This window comes from Sphaerodactylus townsendi, linkage group LG09 (genome assembly GCF_021028975.2).
Source record: "Sphaerodactylus townsendi isolate TG3544 linkage group LG09, MPM_Stown_v2.3, whole genome shotgun sequence".
NCBI classification, from domain to species: domain Eukaryota; kingdom Metazoa; phylum Chordata; class Lepidosauria; order Squamata; family Sphaerodactylidae; genus Sphaerodactylus; species Sphaerodactylus townsendi.
The window spans coordinates 56,071,264-56,088,082 of NC_059433.1; positions in this window are offsets into that span (position 1 = coordinate 56,071,264).

Genomic DNA, 16,819 nt, shown 5'->3' on the forward strand with positions numbered 1-16,819 from the left:
AGCAATAATTCTGCGTCAGAATATGAAGCTTTCAATTATGAGTATACTCACCTAAGGTAAAGTGTATTGTTGAATTTCAGCTTCATGGTGACCCCATGAAGTCCTATCTCATGTGGCTTTCAAGGCAAAAGATGAACAGTGGAGGCTTGTTATTGCCTTCTTCTGCATAACAGTGCCTGCTCTCCTTACTGGTCTCCCATCCAAGTAATAACCATGGCTGAGTCTTCTTAACTTCTAAGCTCTGACATGATCAAGCTAGGTGGGGCGGAGCAATGGGGAACTGCGCCTGAGCACGCATGCACTCCATGCCCCGGTCACGTCCCCGCACAGGTGTTGCACCCCCCCTGCCCTGTTGGCACTATGCCACTGAAGCTAGGTTAGACTATAGCTGCTGTTCTTATCTAGGAGTTAAAAAGCACAGGAGTCTAACAGCATCTGAAATACTAAGCTTATTCCTGCATGAGCTTTTATGGACACAAACCCATTCTATCTTTATATATTTGTACCACTTTTTTTTCACAATGGGGACTCAAGTGGCTTACATCATTCTTTCCCCCTTCATTTTTTCTGCATAACCACCCTGTGGGGTGCATTATATACTTTCCCCCTTTATTATAATTCCTTCCTGAATAGTTCCATTTTACATGTACTGTGAAGTGATAGAAGAGTGGAAGCATTCCTAACTTCATCAGTCAGGCTGTTCTATGAGTTGGATATAATATGTATACAGGTGTAATATACATAATTTGCCAACTCCCAATAGTAATAGGGCTGTGCTATTCTGCAACAGTTAAAGTTTCCAAGTTGTCAAAGGCAGGTGCATGTGCAGTGTGTAACAATAGTTCATCTCAAGGTTATCATAGCATAAATTCACATAGTTAAATTGGCCAGATCAAGGTGGGGAGCCATCTTCTGAGTTGAATGAAGATAGAAAAAAGCATTTTTTGCAGCTTTCTATTGTAGAAATCTTTCTTAAAGAAACTAGAATTGGTTAAGAACATTGCAAAAGTGAAGTAGTTTTTGTATCTCTGTCCTGCCATTCTGTTAAACCTGTTATAAGAACCCTTTACAGTAAAATTCATGAAACCTTTCCTTGGGAATTATTGCTTTGCAGTTATTGTATCCCTCAATTAAGGATTGTTTTGTGATATATAATCTGAATAATTCCATTTGTGTGGTGTGCTTGTTACATATCTGTCTGCTGATATTTCCAACTGATGGAAGAAAGATTTTAAACTGTAGTTCAGTAGTGTTTGCTGTTAGCATGGCCTTCATCCCCTGCCTTATGAAATATTGGATTTTCATATTATTTCTTACACTGTGTGCTATAAAATGCCAGTTTCTATGTTTGTATGTGTAGGTAGCAGAGTGTCCATTTAAAAACAGGCAAAAGGCAAAAGGTCTGTTTGCAAAATTAAATCAATGCATGAGTTACTCCAGGCAATAGAATCTGGAAGCCTCATTGACCATGGACATATCTTGATTACCACACCCTGCTAAAGATGTAGTGACTCAATGAATCCCAGAGAATTCTTGGAAACTGGATGTTATATTTAATCTGCTTTTGAGAAACCATTTCCTCAACAATTGCTTCTTCCATGCATTTCCTCAACAAAGTTTGAATATCCCGTGTTACCTGCGTAAAGGGGTATACAAATACTGCCCGCCAGAGCCTCAGTATTCAATACTAGCCTGAACCTCTCTTGGTCACGTTGGTTTGAGACGCGATATATCATCCTTTTCTTGGGTCCCTATGCTGGCATAGAGATCCTTGCCACCTTCTGGAACTTCTCTGCAGATTTTAGGTAACGTATAAGTCCCCTGCTTCCCCTCCTATTCTATCATCCAAAACCTATCTTTTCCTCCCTGTTTATATACTTAGGAACTGTGTGTACAAACCTTAACGTCTCACTGTATGTTTGCTTGCAACCAAAATTTATATAAAAGTATTTTAACTACAATTTGGTCTCAGTTGCCTTCTCTGTAGAACGTTTCTAAAGCCAATTCTGGTATAGTTGTCTAAAATATCCTACCTAGCCTGCCTCTCGCACTGCCAAGCTGAGTTATTTCCTCATTGCTACTATAAAAATATATTCCTAAACTGTTAAGCTAGGTAACATTGCCTTTCATTAATAGTTTATTTGAAAAAGGGTCATTTGTGCAATATTTGTTAGAGAAATACTGTTATGCAGCAAGAAAAATTGCATTTGTGTAGTTCAGTAATTCCATGCAACCAGCAGAGGTCCTACTGCATCTTTTATAAAATCTGAGTACTTTCAATCTGCTTTGATATAAAGATCTTGAGCAGTAAGTAGGGAGCTTTTATTTCTTTGAGGAAAATATGGTGGAGAGATACTTCGCCACTGCCAGCATGATTCTTGGATCGCTATCCACTGATAAGAAGGGGGACCATGTTAGCTTTTATTCTGATAGGAGGTAGCTTAGTTAAAATAGGGCAAATCATAAATCATGATAAGAATTTTAATGAGGGCATTCCAAAATAATTTGGGATAGGCAAGCTTTTTCAAGAATAAGGCAAATTATGATATATTCCAGATAAGACTGCAGCATTCAGACATGCAACATTCAGATGGTGCAGCATTCAGACATGCAAGTATAAATGTTCCACAATACTGAGGAACTGTTAGGTTTCTAACATAAACTGGGATTAATGCCAAAGAACAGAGTGGAGCATATTCTTCAGACTCCTATAACTGGGCTGAAATAATCTGGATCATAATGGTTAATAGAGATGCACTTATTTCAAGTCTTAATATATTGTCCTTTGTTAGGCCATGGTTAAACAATTTCTAATCTGTTTCATCCATCAGGAATAAAGCTGATCTTTATTAAATTCATAGAGCTGGCCGTCCTTTTTTTGTTGAAAAAAATGACCTTTAGCTTATGTTTGAATGCTTGAAGTCATGCTTTAGCTTCAATATATCCTCGGTCCAGTTCTAGCCTTAAAGATACCCCAACAACACATTCTGGGGTCATGAAATTCTAATGTCAGCTCTGCCATTAGGAATGCTTCCAGAATGCCCCCAGCTGCAATTCTTGAAGCAGCATCTGGAAGATGGTTGAACGATATAACAGCCAATATATTCATGGGGAAAACCAAGATCATACATACTGGGATGTTTATATCTCTGTTTCTCCCTCCACACGGCTGCCCATCAGCATGTTCAGGCCAGAAGGAAGAACTCCAGGTGATTATGCAGAGCCCTCAGTTTACTTTCATTTTCTCGCCAATGTTGCCACGCATGCGCGAACTGTCCCGTTTTTCTGATGTTCTGATTGGCTGCAGGTGGCGAGGCAGGAAAAATAAACTGGTCCATCTCCCACAGTGTTTCATAGGAGTGAGAGCAGCATGTTTTTTTTTAAAAAAGAACCACCGATTTTATCGTTTTTTGAAAAGGGAATAGGCATGGGATAAGAGAAATCTCACGGGCAGGCCTGGGTTAGACCGGAAGTCATGGCTGAACTGAGATGTTTCACCTCCTTATCCCAAAATATATTGGCATTGGGGAAAATGCCAGAGTTTAGTAAATCTCTGCAGTGCCCACCCATCTCCCTATTTACTTTCCTGGCTGGAGTAACTGCCACTTATGTGGCCGAGAGGGCAAACGTGTTGCTGTGAGCCTGTGCTGAGTCCAGTGGCCGTTCACCGCCCCCCCCCCCAATCTGGATTGGGCTGTTAGTCTCATAGGATAGATTCCCTGCTTAGATAGTTCTGTTTGCTAACTAGAAACGTAAACTGCATGCTCTCCTGTATCACTGATTCTATCTCTCTCCTTGTTAATAAATAGATGCTGTTCTGAGCACACCCATCTCTGCTACATGAACCTGTTGGAATTAGTTAATTTGTGTATCAGCCCAGCCCTGTGTGCAAGTGCAGCAAAATAAACTCTCCCAGAGAGATAAGTATAAGGAAAAACATTTACATTTATTCAAGTAGTTTTCAGTTCACAGCTTTGTTTCACATGAGAGGTAGACAGAAAGAAACCTTATACTGAAGAGATAACTTTCCTAAAAACAAGTGGGCACTCTCACGCACCATCACATGTGTAGGGTAAGATCTGCTCTGTAGGAAAGACCACAGGGACAAACAACAATTATTCATATTAATATTACTGGGGTAATTGACAAAACAGAGGAAAAGGGGAGCAGTGTAATTGTAAGCAGTTACACCCTTCTCAAACTGTTGACATCACAGGGTGTAACTCTATTTAGGATGGCATCAAAAATTCCCTCAGACTCATAGATAGAATATCAATAAATTATTAAAAGAATAATTACAGCCATGCCATTTTCTACCCATACTTTTAAAAATAGCTGTACATTTCAAACTTCCTGTAAGAATGCTTTCCTATTTTAAAAAGTTTTTTTTAATTGCCTTCTGCTAGACTTCAGTACTGTAATGCTTCTTCAGGGGTCTGGCCAAGTTTAAAAATTGATCGGTGTCCAGCTCCCTCACTTTGAACTGCCAACAAAAGCTTTTTGTCTTTTCTAGCATTTAATCTATGCTTTGCTGATGCCAGAGTTCCAGTTATTTATTCACTGTCTGTAAAGGGTTTTTTTTTTCCTCCTCAGGAACTGTAGGCCATCGATTTGCACAGACATTTTAAGGTCAAAGCATTGCTGTTTTATTAACAATGCAGCATAATAAAACATTTGGATTCAAAAATCTAACACTTGAGTGACTTGTAGCACGAGACAAGGAAAACATTTCGGAATGTTTCTTATGAAGACCTGGAACATCTCTGCTTACAGGCTAGCAAACAAAATTTGTAATGCAACAATGATGTGGAAGTTTCCAAGATCACCACACAATGTCCTTAAAATTTCACATACTTCATTAGGTTAAGTCAGTAAGGAAAAGGTGTTACTGAAGTGGGACACGGAGGAAGAGGGAGTAAAGTCGGTGATGGTAAAATGGGCTAGTAATGAGGGGAGAAACATACAAATGGAACAATGGGAAAGATTATGGGAAAGGAGCTGAAATTTACAGCTTGCATAATCTGAAAGATTACTATAAAATGGTGAACAGATGGTATTTAACACCAAAACAAATGTATAAAATGTATAAAGGGCTATCAAACAAATGCTGGAAATGTCAACAACAGGATGGTTCTTTTTTCACATGTGATGGGCATGTAAAGTGGCAAAATTGTTTTGGGATATAGTTTTAAAAGAAATGCAAAAGATTATGAAAATTGCCAGGAATTGCGTGCGCCGGGAATTGCCCGCAGCAACCCTCAGGCAAACGTGAGTGGGGAAAGGGCCTCTGATCATCCTGTGTCTCCTATTGTTACAGGCACACTGAAAACACCACCATCTATGGAGCTGCCCATATGTTGTTTTATGTATCAGAGATTTACTCCTATCATTTGAAACATTATGCTAAATTTTTTCCTGTTCTTCATATTAATATTATTGTTATTGTTTTCTGGTTTGGGAGTTCAGTTAAAACTTAATGGGGGATGGGGAGAATGTTGTAATGTATACAAGCAGCCTTTAAGGGTGAGCTTCTGCTTTGCATATACTTTAGATTTTCCCCTGTGGGACCCCTGTATATGAGTGAGCTGCTGAGAGAGCTGATTGAGACCAAGTCTGATAGGCAACTAAAAAATAAAAAGGCCAAGCCAGAGAGGGAGTCAGAAAGCTAAATAAATAAATAAATAACCCTCCTAAAGTTCAAACAAAGTTGACATGTCCTGTTGCTCACAATACTACACCCAGAAGCATTTTACGTGTGAAACAGTGGCATAGATTGAAGCATTATTCACTGGCAAAGTTGCACTTAATTTACGCAAAATAAGATTTGCTGCAGTACATTAGATATTTAGAATAACAGGTCTCTGGTAATTTCAATAGCTGTACAGAATATATAATTTATGAGGTTTTGTTTTCACCACTCATGGATGAGCAGCAGCTTCTGCCAAAATTCTGGGCTCTACAGAGTTATTAAAGATATGAGGAACCTGTCCTGCATTTCATCTGGCATCCCTCTACAAAAACAATTATATAGGAAAAATACATATCAGGATTGTGTCCAAGGAGGAGAAGAATGAAACAAAAAAATCAGCTATACAGATGTGCTCAGATAAGTCATCTTTCTGAATCCTCTTGGCCATCTATTAAATACAGTAATCGTATTCTCTGTCAAGGCCATGTGCCATTTTTATAACACAATTATTTGTGGTGTTTTGTATTACTGGTTTGATCTTCAAGCCCTAAAGCTGTTGGATCTAAATTTATAGGCACAGTGAAGCATTTTAGACCACAAGCTTATTAAGCCTTAATTTTCTATGTCAGAGACACCAACCATTGTTTTAAATTGCATGTGTTTGTGATATGATTCATTTCACCTTTGTATGCCACCTCACCCTTTGTCTGGAGCCTTGTTTGGATAAGTTCAGATCAAAAAGGTGAGACCACTTATTTGCACACAGCTATAATAAGTCCAGCAGTGCTGGCACATAAAATTTCAAAGCAAAAGTGTAGCTAGCTAGGCATATATCATTATGTAATTAGTATACAACCAGTCTTCCCAACCTAAAGACAGGAACACTTTACGGAACTAGCCAGAGTTTTCAGATACCCAGGATGCACACCTTCTACTTAAAAAAAAAGACCTATCCATCAAATCAAGGTTTCTGGGAAATAAGGATGTATAAAATCTGCATAAAAGTCGTACAAAAATGCCCTTCTCACTTTTAAAAATCCATAAACAGAAATATTCTTAATATATAAGCAATATAGGGCTGTATCAGTGTAAAAATGGCTTTTGTTTTCAGCAAGGAATTTGCAATCACAATGATACCACAGGACAGCTGCTGGGAGAAGATAAAGAGAAGCACAAATAAATCTTTATAGAAATAGCATTACCCAGCCACATTTTGCCTATGGATGTTAAAGATACTTCTAGGAAAGGAACAAAATCATGTGCAACATAGGATGCAATCCTAAACACACTTTTTGTGAGAAAACTCAGCAATGATGTCAGCAAATAAATGAGAGACGTAGGTGGCTATACAACTTCAGAGATTCCTGAATGAAGCAGATTGCTTGGATCCATTCCAATAGGATTTCAGACCTGAAGGAGCACTGGTTGGATATACATTCTTCACAGTGTGCCTGTGCAGCTGCATTCTGGACCAACTGAACTTTCTGGAGCAGTCTCAAGGGTAGCCTGAGTAAAGCTAGTTACAATAGTCTAGTCTGCAGATAACCATTGGATCACCATTGCTAGGTTAGTGCAAGACGGGTAGAGTGTCAGTAGCCTAACCTGGCAAAGATTGAGAAATGGCAGTTTGGGTACATTTGTGACCATGGAAAAGGAGGCATACAGGATCACTCCCAAACTCTTGATGGCCAGTGTAGATGCTAATTGCACCCTGTCTAGAGCTGGCAGCTGACATCCCATTTCTGAGTCTCCCTGGTCTAGCCACAGGACCTCTGTTTTCAATTGATTTAATTTCAGCTGACTCTGTTTCAGCCATTTCCCCATGGCCTCCAAACAACTGGCCAATATATCTGGAGCAGCATCCAGTTGGTCACCCATCAACAGAAACAGCATACTCGAGACAACCCAGCCTGAAACTCTAGAAAAACTGGGCAAGACAGTGCATGTACATATTAAATAACATTGGGGAGAAGACTGCCTCTTGTGGGACTCCACACATAAATAGATGACATGCTGATCTCCTCCCAAACTCTCTGCCCCCAACCCTGGAGAAATGAGACCAGCCACTGCAAGGCTGTCTCATGTATACCAGTGTTGGCTAAGCAGTGAGTCAAAATATCATAACTGACTGATTCAAATGCTGCAGTCAGATTGAGTACTAACAGCAGCACTGATGTGCCTTTGTCCAGTTGCCTCTAGAGATCATCCATAAGAATGACAAGAGACTGAGATGGGTCCAGAACTGATGTGTCCTCCAAGAATGCCTGGAGCTGTTCTACAGCTGCTCTCTCAACTACCTTACCAGGACCAGAAGTTGTGACACTGGGTGGTAGTAGAATCGATCAGATGAATCCAGTGATGTTTTACAAGAGCAACTTTACCACTGTTTCTTTCAAACCCCCTGGAAAGACTCCAGAGCCCAGGAACATATTGATGAGTATGTTGGTTTGATTTTTCTATCTCATGTTGGATATGCTAATCTATACAAGCTAAGCTTACCACATTTCAGCCTGTGGTGGGTGATCCCCAGCTCTCTGACAGCACTGCCCACTGATGCTCATCTGGGCAATTTGAGGAAACTGGCTGGTGAAATGGAGAGTGAGAAATTATTGTTCGCAACATGATGAAGCAAACTCTGGCAGCTCTAGGTGGGAGCCTGGAAGAGGAGGGGCAGTATAAAAATCTAAATAAATAAATACCTGGAGATTTTAAGGGTGGAGCCTGAGGAGGGGAAGAGAGGAAATTCAGTGGGGTATAATGCTGTAGACTTAACGTTCCAAAGCAGACATTTTCTCCAGGTGAATTGATTTCTAATCCTTGGAGATCAGTTGTAATAGTGGGAGAGCTCCAGCCACTATCTGGAGGGTTACAACTCTGCACATCATTGTCCATTGTGCCCAGAACAATGTTCTAGCACTCACCCCAAACTCATTCCTCACTCCCCTCATATTGTCTTGAGTCCTGCTTTGTCATGAGATTTAAATGCCTGCTTTGGTGTCCTTGTTACAATATCATAATATTTGCTCAGCTTGGTGAGTTGAACATCATACAGCCTTGATATAAAAGAGAATTCTGCTCAGTATAATTGGTCATATACTTAAGAATGATCCTAAGAGATCTACTCCAAATTCTGCTTGAGTCTGTTCAATGGGCCTTTACTTCAGAAAAGCTTTCTTGTTACTCCCTTTCCTACATTCCCTAAAACTTTTCGCATGGCAGCAACAGCAGGAGGGAATGAAATGGAGGGATTATATTCCAGATGCCCAAGTCTCATTGAGGGCCTGTTAAACCAAGACAGGGGATTTGTTTTTGTTTTGGATTTGAGTGGTTTGAGTGTGTGCTCAGGGTGGCTCAGAATTCCTGGTTGTTTGGAAAAAAGATGTCATGACAGTTTTTACAGATTTTCACGCACAGTAAAACAATTGTTTTTAGCAATGGGATACTAACACAATATTTAATGAAACAGAACTCTTTTTTTCCAGTGCCAAAATGTTCTGGCATGTATGGTTGCTTTTATGTGTGTGTGTTTATGTGCGTACTGTGCTCGAATATAGCACTGTAGCCCACAAAATGGACTGCTTGGTACATCTATATTTCTGTTTCTATGGAAACAGTGAACTATGTTTTCTGCAAAAGCACACATTTTGCTTCTTATTTATTTAATCGTTCCAATTTTAAAACCACTTTCTGTGAATATATTTCCTAGATTATGGTCCAAAATACATAATACACAGTTCCCTTCGTTCACTAACAGTGTTTCTCAAGTGGGAGGACATAACAGCAGCATTTACCACTGGGTTGTTCTCCTAAAGTTCTATGAGAACATTGTCTGAGGGATTCTCTACTTGTAATTTTTAAAAGAAAGCTTACACTGAGGCTCCCTTTCCAAGATGGGCCTCTCATAGTAGCCAGCGCCCGGCAAGAATTCTGCCAAGGCGTGGGGAGTGGAGGGCCACTGCACCCATAGCTGTCTTGCGAGCAGCCCCCAACAGAGGTCGCCACAGGTGTGAGAGCAAGTGGCTCGCGACGGAACGCCTCTTCCCCTCTTCCCTCTCCCCACTTACCTTGTGGCTGTCGCCATGCAGGCCTCTGCTGGCCTCCTAAGCCCCGCCCACGCTGCCCTCCGACCTCCAGGGGGGGTTGGAGGACAGCAAGGGAGAGACTTAGGAGGCCAGCAGGGCGAGCTTTGCGGCAAGGCAGGTAAGAATGAAGAAAAACAGCGTGTTCCCAGCGGTGCCGTTTGCACCGCGCCGCCGGGAAGACACTGTTCCCTCAAAAACAACCATTTAAAGGGTTGTTTTTTAGGACGGCCTGACGCCGTCCTGAGGGAGGGGAAGGGAAGCCAGGTTAGAAGCACTGCTGCGTTTCAGCAAGCGCCCACCGCATAATCTTGTCTTGACGGCGACCTGGGAACAAGCGTTTTACCCGTTCCCCAGGCATGCCTTTTTTTGGCCACGTCTTGAGAAGGAAGCTTGGCCCTAAGAATTTAACTGCAAACAAATGACAGAACTGCTGTCAAATTGCTGGTTTATAGGTGTCATTTCACCTACAGTTCTCATCAGACAATAGGACTGGATAACATACCCTCAAGTGATTGTCTTTTTTTTGGTCAGTTACCTGATTTCTTGCTAGTTCGTTCTAAGATTAAATGTTTCAGTAACTATATTTTTGCCCCTCATTGGCCAAAACACAACTTGAGGAGGGAGCCATTTTGATCAGGAAAAGGGAAAGGGTTTCTTCAACCCTATCTCACCGCATTGTTTCCAGCACATTTGCATCCTAACTCCCACCAGCCTACACATCACCATTTCACTTTAAAACAATGTTAGGAGATTCATGGATATTCTTCATAACGTTTTGTTTTGTCTTTTATTTTTATTTTTATTGTAATATCTTGTGGATATATTTAGATAAAAACTTTTACTTGGAAAGGAATCATTGGAGCCCTAGGACAAGGAGTTGTGAGGAAAACTTGAGAAAACAGGATTTGGAAAAAGCATGCAGTCAAGGGCTTTGAGAAGAAGGGGGGAAGAGAAGAGCATATTCAGTGGCTTTCTTGCTCATAGCTTACTACATAGCAGCAACAGATAGTTGGTGAGTATCTCAAATGTGAGGAAGAGGACATGTACCCAGTTGACCCTACGTTCCACATTTCTAGCCAATGCAACTTCTTTTATAGCGGCGGCGTGAGTCTTACAATTGTAAAGAACTGAACGAAACGTGCTTGGCGGAGATCGTATTGGGTGGTGCTGTGGCTGGCCCTTTAACAACTGATTTCGTGGCTGTGGAGGCTGAGGCGGTGTGGATTGAGCCAGCTGGGCCTTATTGTGATCCCTGGGTCTTTTGGAGACACCTGGTGGCATGGATGCAGCGGACAAATGCGGAACCTTTGATGCTCTGCAGATGGTGGGTGATTTTTGTGAAATCGACTACTGGGGCTGAAATTGGAAGATTTCTTGGAGTGGCGGATCCCGCCAGTCCCGGCTGGCCAGTAGTGAGAGGACTGTGCAAGCAGTAAGACCTGGTGGTATATTTTCAACTGTAGAGCGGCGTTTTGAAGATCAAGTGGAGGTGACTAGTGGCAGGAGTTCCCAAACCACCATTCGCCTCATCTATCACAGCTGGTCGCCATCTCTAGTTTTTTTAGCCTTTTGTAGTTTTCAGTCCCTTACCATCGACCCCGCATCACAGCCACCAGAGGGCGTTTTGGCATACTCGCCTTTCCCAGGAGCCTGGACTTTGACACCTTGGAAAGCCGGTTTTTAAGACTCTGGAAAGCTTTGGCATAACGGAAGTATTGTGGACAGTACTAGAGGGTTATGCCATATTGCTGCACTGTTGCGCTGTTGTCTTATTGCTTGTGTTCCTCCTGTTGTTATTAAATTAGCTATGGTCTGAATGTTAGACATAGGGGAATTAGTGATAGATTAATTAGTCAGTAACCACAGTTGAGATTGGCCTAAGGGTAATTAGATAGTTTAGTTAGTTGTCGGTAGCCTGCTTGCTGATTAGTTTAACTGCTTGGCAGTTGGTTGGTGGCGAGCTAAATCCACCATAGTGGATAGTTTCTTGCCAGGGTTAGGTTAGAAGGGAATGAGGAAGATGGGGGCGCCTTCTTTGGGGCAGGGGATCCCGGTGTTAATGGGACGGGGCATATACGACGGTAGGCGGCGGTCATATGATAGAAGGCGGGTGAGATATGGTTATGCTTGCTCACCTTCTGACCTCCGACCTATCCAGAGATACGAAGGTGGTGGGGTTCAGAGACACCCTGCTTCGTCTTTGGTGTTGATTAATGCCAGGTCCATCAGCCAACAAGACCCGTAGTTCTCCAGAGATTTTTTCGGGGAATCCAGCAGTTGGACCTGGCATTTTGACCTGCGAAACCTGGTAGCGTAGCGAAGGTGAGACCGTTAAGCCTTGAAGTCGCGCCCCCGGGACAGCGATGCCTCCACCGATCACGAAAACAGGGCCGGCGGGGGGGGTGGCATGGCAATGCTCATCCCATTGGAAGTCTATTCCTTTTAGGGCTGCCCCGTCCCAAGAGATGTAGCCCGGCATTGATTATTATTAGGCTGGAGTCGGGAACTTGGCATTGGAGAGGTTGGCTGTCACTCCTGGTGTACCCGGTCACCTAAGCGCCCCAGGAGACAGCCTGCCGCAGCTTCTGGAAGGAGGTGAGTGGCTGATGACTGAAGCGTTGCGGTTCCCCAGACTTCTTGTTCTGGGGATTTCCCAACATATCCATGTCGACTTACCGCAGCTGCGTAGTCACGGGTGGCTGCGGACCTGGTGTCATCCATGCGCGACACTGGGCCTCTCCTTGATGAAGATTACTGGCCCCACTCATGAGGAATCAGCCACCTACGCTGGATTTGGTCTTTGGGGATGGGTGTTGGCGTGGTCATATCCTCTATTGATAGGAGTGCCATGGGTCTGACCAGGCCTTATGCCCTGAAGGTCCCGGAATTGGACATGCGCCGCTAACACCCACCCTGTCTAGGCGGCCAGGCGGTTTATGCCCGCCCACGTGAGACTTACTCGGATCCCTATTGGATTCCTGAATGCTCTGCACTGGATCCTGAACCCACCCGGCTTTCCCTCTTGATGAGCAGGTAGCCCGGACTGGAATGCCCGTCTATATAATGCCATCAGGTCATTGCTCCTGGCGCCCTCTAAGCCATTTCCCGTTCTCAGCTATGGCCCGTGGTATACTGAGGGGAGCTACGCTGTATGAAAGCTTGAGGAGCTTAGGCGGCTTGAGCGAGTGTGGAGGAAGTCTTTCGTGGCGAGGCTGCTGTGAACATCTTATAGGGCGTTGTATGAAAGCCTATGAGATGGCGATGAAGGAGGCCGAAGAGAAGGTTTTCTCTCCCTCCTCTCTGGCATCTGCTAGCTCGCCCGAGCACAACTAGTTTAAGTATTATTAGGTCCCTTACCTCTCTTTACCTGAGGGCTCTAAAAGTGATCAATTGGCTATTGGCTGTAGAAGAGGCATTTATGAGCTATTTCGCAGATAAAAGTCGCATCGCTCCGCCAAGACCTTCCTGCCACCTTAGGAGACAATTAGTGTGAACTACTGGAGAGCTCCCTTGCCGTCTTCTGGGCAGTGTTTGACCCTAGTTCTCCACTGCTCTCTGAAGCCGCTGTTGACAGGGTCCTGGCTGCCTGTTAAGACCAACTACCTGTCCTCTGGATCCGTGCCCCTCCTGGCTTATTAAAGCCTGCCAGAAGCGAAGCTACGACCCTCACCTAAGTTGAACATCATCAATAGCTCCCTTGAGCAAGGAGTTTTTCCAGGTGGGTTGGAAGGAGGCGAGTGGTCCGGGCCCACTCTTAAAAAAAGACCGCCGTTAGATCCTACAATTTGATCCGGCCACCATTACCGCCCGTTTCTGGGGAAGGTAATTGAGAGAGTGGTGTTGGAGCAGCTTTCAGGGCTTTCTGGAGGACTCAGCGCACTTTGATCCTTCCAGTCCAGCTTCCGTGCTGGGCATGGGACGGAAGACTGTTCACCGCCGCTGTCAAGCAGATACGCTCCGTGATGCAGCTTGACCAAGGCGGATTACGGGCGCTGCTGGTGTTATTAGATCTTACCAAGCAGTGTTTGATGTGGTGCGATCCACTTCCACCTTTTGACTCTCCACCGCCTGGCGGCTTCTGGGGTGCGGGGCACTGTCGCTTCAATGGATTGCCCTCACCGTTTCTCCGGGCGGAGTCAGTAAGTGTGGTGTGGGGACCAAGCTCCTCCCGGAGGTGCCCGCTTCATTGGCGGTGGTGCCTCAGGGCGCGCAAGGCTGTCCCCGGGCTGTTATTCTAACATCTACATGCGACCCCTTGCTCCAGCTGGTACGGAGCTTTGGGCCTAATGGTGTGCCATCAATATGCTGGATGACACTCAGCTCATTCTGTCAATGGAGGGGGGGGAGCAGCCACGGCCCCCGCAGCTCTACAGCATTGTTTGGAAGGCGGTTGCTGGATTGGATTGAAACAGAGCAGGTTGAAACTGAATCCCCACGAGAGACGGAGATCCTCTGGCAACTGGCCGGGTGGGGGGGGGCGGGGGAATTTCAGCCCCGCCCGGTGTGGGAGGAGGGTCACATTGGCACCAACCCCTTCCGTTCAAGCAGCCTGGGGGTCCACCTGGATTCGTCTCTTTCAATGGTAGACCCAGGTGGCCCATATAACTTTCCGGGTTGCGTTCTTCTGCATCTACGTCAGGCCCGGCGTCCCTGGCCCATTCCCTTCCTCTCCCAGGCCCGGATCTGGCCACTGTGATCCATGCAACGGTCACCTCCCAGATTGGACTATTGCAGAACTCGGGCTCCATCGCTGGCGAACCTTCCGCTTCGCGGCTTGATCGGGAAACTTAAACTATGGTCCAGCATGCGGCGTCTCGTCTGCTTACGAGGTAGTGCTTCTAGAGATCATATCTCTACCTGTGCTGCCGCCATGCACTGTAGCTTCCGGTTGAATTCGGATGCGTCTACAAGGTTCTGGTTTTAACACTTTAAGGCCTTCACAGCGGTCTGCGGGACCCTAGTACCTCGCGGGACCGCTCTGGCCCCACTGTATGTCCCATCTCGGCCTCTTTCAAGCGTGTCAGCAGGAGGCCAATTTGCCGGTGACCCCTGGCCCCTCCATGATGCGGCTGGCCTCCCACTTTCGGGCCAGAAGGCCTTTACCCAGCCCTGGCCCCTGCCTGGTGGAATGCTCTCCCCTCCCAGCTGTCCGGGCCCCTCGCCGGGACCTGTAATGAATTCCGCAGAGGCCCCTGTAAGACTGAGCTTTTCCACTGGGGCTTTTGGAGAGACCAGCCACTGATTGGTGCCCCCTCTTCCTCCCCTCCCCCCCCTTTTTAATTCAACAATCTGGGGCTTTGTTGTTCCCTTTTAGAGGGAGTTTTTGATTATTGGATGCCATCTATTTTTCTGAGCTGCTGCTGTTGTTTATTTTTATGATTACATATTGTATTTTAAAGTGTATTATCTTTTATGTTGTAAACCGCCCTGAGCCCTTAGGGGGAGGGCGGTGTATAAATTTAATAATAAATAAATAAATAAAATAAAATAAATAGTGGACTCACTTAGGTCATGTGATTTATTGCAAACAAACTAGATAGTACATCCAAAGTGTATGAAGGATATCCCAAAAGGGTTTTATAAATGGGAAACAGTCAAATGAGTCAGCCAGTTTGAGTGAATGAACAGTGGAAGTAGAAGGGGCTGCTTAACCTTCTCATGCTATTTGTCTTTTCAAAATTTCAGTCTCTAAGCTGCTTTCTCCTTGCAGGAGGCAAAATGCAAGGATCTATATCTTTTTTAAGAAGATGGGAAAGAAGCTTGGCAAACTTGTTCACCGCCCTGAGCCCTTCGCGGATAGGGCGGTATATTAAATTAAACAAATAACAATAACAATAACAACAACAACAGCAGCAGCAGCAGCAGGAAAGGAGCTAGTCTTTTTTTAAGTTCTTTGGCTCCTGGTCATATCAAAACAAACAAATTGAGGGGACACTGTTCACATGTCTCCTGTGAAGCCTCTAGTTTAGCTCTTAGTGTCTATTTTTATTCTTAACTGTCTCCATTTTTGTTAAATAAATCCTGTTCTTTGTATGAAATTAGATAGGAGAGATATTGAGATAGGTTTTCAGTATTTTTGCCTATTGGATTTAAATCCTTTAACATATTGTTTAAATTATTATTTTTTGAATTGTTTTCTAGTTTCTGCTAACAAAATCTACACTTAATAGCCCCATCCCAGGGGAGTGGGGAAGAGATTCAGGGAGTTGCACAGCCTGGCACTGGCACATTTGCCCTCCCTGGGGCACTTATCCCTGTGGAGGAGGCAGATGTGCCGGTGGCCACCTGCTCTTTAGCCCACTGCAAAACCTGGAAGTACAGGCCATGATGGAACTGTCCTGATCAAGTCCTGGTGGTGGGGGGGGGGGAGTCAGAGTTCCTGGGGGTGGAGCTGACAAAGCTCCCATTTGGAGTTTAAGGCCAGGACTGTGGTGCCACAGCTCTTGGAGTTACACCCCCTTTTTGGGGCGTAAGTCCTGTAAGCCCTATTGGCAGTGTGGTTTTTTTTGGCAGTGTGGGGTTTTTTGCATTTTTTTTTTGCTCCCTATGTAATTGGAAAGCCCTCTTGTAGGTCATTGGACAGTGCAGCAGTGATGCCACATCTTGCCTCCAAAGGCTTTGAATGGGGCTGGAAAAGTGTTAAATGTGATGATAATACAATATTTCTTTTGTCTTGCCAATCCTACATTACCTATGTTCCATCTTTTTTTTTTTCAAATCAGGGATGGGTGAGAGAAAATGGGAACTTCTACAGTTTTCTATTATTATTACAACAGTTCATTTACCATATAATAGGGAATAGAATCTGTTCATTTACTGGTAAGTCTTGATAGAAATGTGAGAAAAGTTTCTTGTTATATGTAAAGTTCCAGGCAGGTCACTTTCTCCTCCATATAACCACAGGATTGTTTGGAAGTTGGGTAAAAGTCAGTTTTCTGGTGAAAGGAAGAGAAACAGAATTTTACTTCTGTAGACCATGATTGACTTTACTAGCTGAGTGCACTTATTTTTCCTTCTTCTTTCCTAACATTACAAAAATTATAGCATG